Source organism: Arachis hypogaea, chromosome 9 (assembly GCF_003086295.3).
Source record: "Arachis hypogaea cultivar Tifrunner chromosome 9, arahy.Tifrunner.gnm2.J5K5, whole genome shotgun sequence".
Classification (NCBI taxonomy): Eukaryota; Viridiplantae; Streptophyta; class Magnoliopsida; order Fabales; family Fabaceae; genus Arachis; species Arachis hypogaea.
In genome coordinates, this window is record NC_092044.1 from 31,781,254 (window position 1) to 31,784,601 (window position 3,348).

A 3,348-nucleotide genomic window follows, 5' to 3' on the forward strand; every position below is an offset into this window, starting at 1 on the left:
TTTTTCTTTGTTTTACTATTTCTTATCTTTTTCAAAACCACAACCAATTTTTCAAAAATTTATTTTAAATTTTATTCTTTTTATTTTCAAAAATTCTCCCCCCTCTCTTATCTTTTTCTATTTAAACACTAACATTCCTCCTCCATTGTCAATTCGAACTCCATCTCTCTTTGTGTGTTCGAATTCTTACCTCCTTCTTCCATTCTTGTTTTCCTCTGACACCTCAAGGAATCTCTATACTGTGACATAGAGGATTTTATATTTTCTTTGTTTTCTTCTCTTTCATATGAGCAGGAACAAAGATAAAGGCATACTTGTTGAAGCTGAAGCTGAACCTAAAAGGACTCTGAAGAGGAAGCTAAGAGCAGCTAAAGCACAAAACTCTGAAGAGGACCTCACTGAAATTTTTGAAAAGGAAGCAGCAAAAGAAACAATTATGGCCGAACCAAATAACAATGCAAGGAAGATTCTTGGTGATTTTACTACACCAACTTCCAACTTCTATGGAAGAAGCATCTCAATCCCTGCCATAGGAGCAAACAATTTTGTGCTAAAGCCTCAATTAGTTTCTCTACTGTAACAGAACTGCAAGTTTCATGGACTTCCATCAGAAGACCCTTATCAGTTCTTAACTGAGTTCTTGCAGATCTGTGATATTGTTAAGACAAATGAAATTGATCATGAAGTCTACAAGCTTATGCTTTTCCCTTTTGCTGTAAGAGACAGAGCTAGAACATGGTTGGACTCACAACCTAGAGATAGCCTGGACTCTTGGGATAAGTTGGTCACGGCTTTCTTAGCCAAGTTCTTTCCTCCTCAAAAGCTGAGCAAGCTTAGAGTGGATGTTCAGACCTTCAGACAAAAAGATGGTGAGTCCCTCTATGAAGCTTGGGAAAGATACAAGCAACTGACCAAAAAGTGTCCTTCTGACATGCTTTCAGAATGGACCACATTAGATATATTCTATGATGGTCTGTCTGAAATTTCCAAGATGTCACTGGACCACTCTGCAGGTGGGTCCATTCACCTAAAGAAAATGCCTGCAGAAGCTCAGAAACTTATTGAAATGGTTGCAAATAACCAGTTCATGTATACCTCTGAGAGAAATTCTGTGAGTAATGGGACGCCTCAAAAGAGAGGAGTTCTCGAAATTGATGCTCTGAATGCCATACTGGCTCAGAATAAAATATTGACCCAACAAGTTAATATGGTCTCTCAGAGTCTGAATGGATTGCAAAATGCATCCAACAGTGCTAAAGAAGCATCTTCTGAAGAAGAAGCTTATGATCTTGAGAACCCTGCAATGGCAGAGGTGAATTACATGGGTAAAGCCTTTGGCAACACCTATAATCCTTCATGGAAAAATCATCTAAATTTTTCATGGAAGGATCAACAGAAGCAATGCTTCAATAATAACAATGGTGGAAGAAACAGGTTTAGCAATAGCAAACCTTTCCCATCATCATCTCAGCAACAGACAGAGCATTTTGAGCAGAATCCTTCTAGCTTAGCAAACATAGTCTCTGGTCTATCTAAGGCCACTCTTAGTTTCATAACTGAAATAAGATCCTCCATTAGAAATTTGGAGGCACAAGTGGGCCAGCTGAGTAAAAGGGTTACTGAAACTCCTCCTAACACTCTACCAAGAAATACAGAAGAGAATCCTAAAGGAGAGTGCAAGGCCATTGATATAATCAACATGGCCGAAACCTTAGAGGAGGAGGAGGACGTGAATCCCAATGAGGAAGACCTCAGGGAACGTCCAAAGATCAGTAAAGAATACCCTAATGAGGAACCAAGGGAATCTGTGGCTCATACAGAGACCATAGAGATTCCCTTGGACCTCCTTTTACCATTCATAAGCTCTGATGACTATTCATCTTCTGAAAAGGATGAAGACATTGTTGAAGGGCAAGTTGCCTAATATTTAGGAGCAATCATGAAGCTGAATACCAAGCTATTTGGTAATGAGACTTGGGAGGAAGAGCCTCCCTTGCTCACCAATGAACTAAATACATTGGTTCAGCAAAATTTACCTCAAAAGAAACAGAATCCTGGTAAATTCTTAATACCCTGTACCATAGGCACCATGACCTTTGAAAAAGCTCTGTGTGACCTGGGATCAGGGATAAACATGATGCCACTCTCTGTAATGGAGAGACTGGGAATCTATGAGGTACAGACTGCCAGATACTCATTGGAGATGGCAGATAAATCTATGAAAAAGGCTTATGGACTAGTAGAGGACGTGCTAGTGAAGGTTGAAGGCCTTTACTTTCCTGCTGATTTCATAATCCTAGACACTAGGAGGGATGAGGATGAATCCATCATCCTTGGAAGACCCTTCCTAGCCACAGCAAGAGCTATGATTAATGTTGACAGAGGAGAGTTGATCCTTCATGTGAATGAAGAATGCCTTGTAGTAAAGTCTCAAGGTTCTCCATCGGTAACCATGGAGAGTAAGCATGAAGAGCTTCTCCCAATACAGAGTCAAACAGAGCCCCCACATTCAAACTCTAAGTTTGGTGTTGGGAGGCCACAGCCAAACTCAAGTTTGGTGTTGAGAGATCTCAACCATACTCTGATCATCTGTGAGACTCCATGAGAACTCACTGTCAAGCTATTGACATTAAAGAAGCGCTTATTGGGAGGCAACCCAATTTTATTTTAAGTTTATCTATATTATTTTATTTTCTTTTAGGTTGATGATCATGTGAAGTCACAAAGACAATTACAAAAATAAAGAGAAAAATAAAAAAAAACAGCATTGAAAACAGCACACCCTGGAGGAAGGACTTATTGGCGTTTAAACGCCAGTAAGGATAGTAAAATGGGCGTTTAAACGCCCAATCTGGCACCTTTCTGGGCGTTTAAACACCAGAATAGCACACTAGACTGGCGTTTAAACACCAAAATAGGGCAACAAACTGGCGTTTAGACACCAGAACAGGAAGAAAAGCTAGCGTTTAAACGCCAGAACAGGGCAGCAGACTGGCGTTTAAATGCCAGAATTGCACTCTAAGGCATTTTGAATGCCCAATTGGAGCAGGAAAGCGAATTCCTTGACCCCTCAGGATCTGTGGACCCCACAAGATCCCCACCAACCTCAATTCACTCTCTCTCCCCTCACACCTTCTCATACCACTTTCCCCTCCCAAACCCAACCCCAAATACATGAACCTACCTATCCCCCCAGTCCTATATAAACCCCTCCACACTACTTCATTTTCACACATTACATATACTTTTCTTCTACCCTTGGCCGAATCCTATACACCCTCAATATCCTCCATTTTCTTCTTCTTCTACATCTTTCCTTCTTTTTTTGCTCGAGGATGAGCAAACCTT

At 40.6% G+C, this 3,348-nt stretch overlaps 1 non-coding gene across 1 annotated transcript; it reads right to left on the reverse strand.

Moving 5' to 3' along the window:
* Positions 1 to 829: 829 nt before the first annotated feature.
* LOC112713694 (small nucleolar RNA R71) lies at positions 830 to 937 on the reverse strand. The gene has a single exon (XR_003158665.1). It is a non-coding gene; the product is annotated as a small nucleolar RNA R71 (small nucleolar RNA).
* Positions 938 to 3,348: the final 2,411 nt, after the last annotated feature.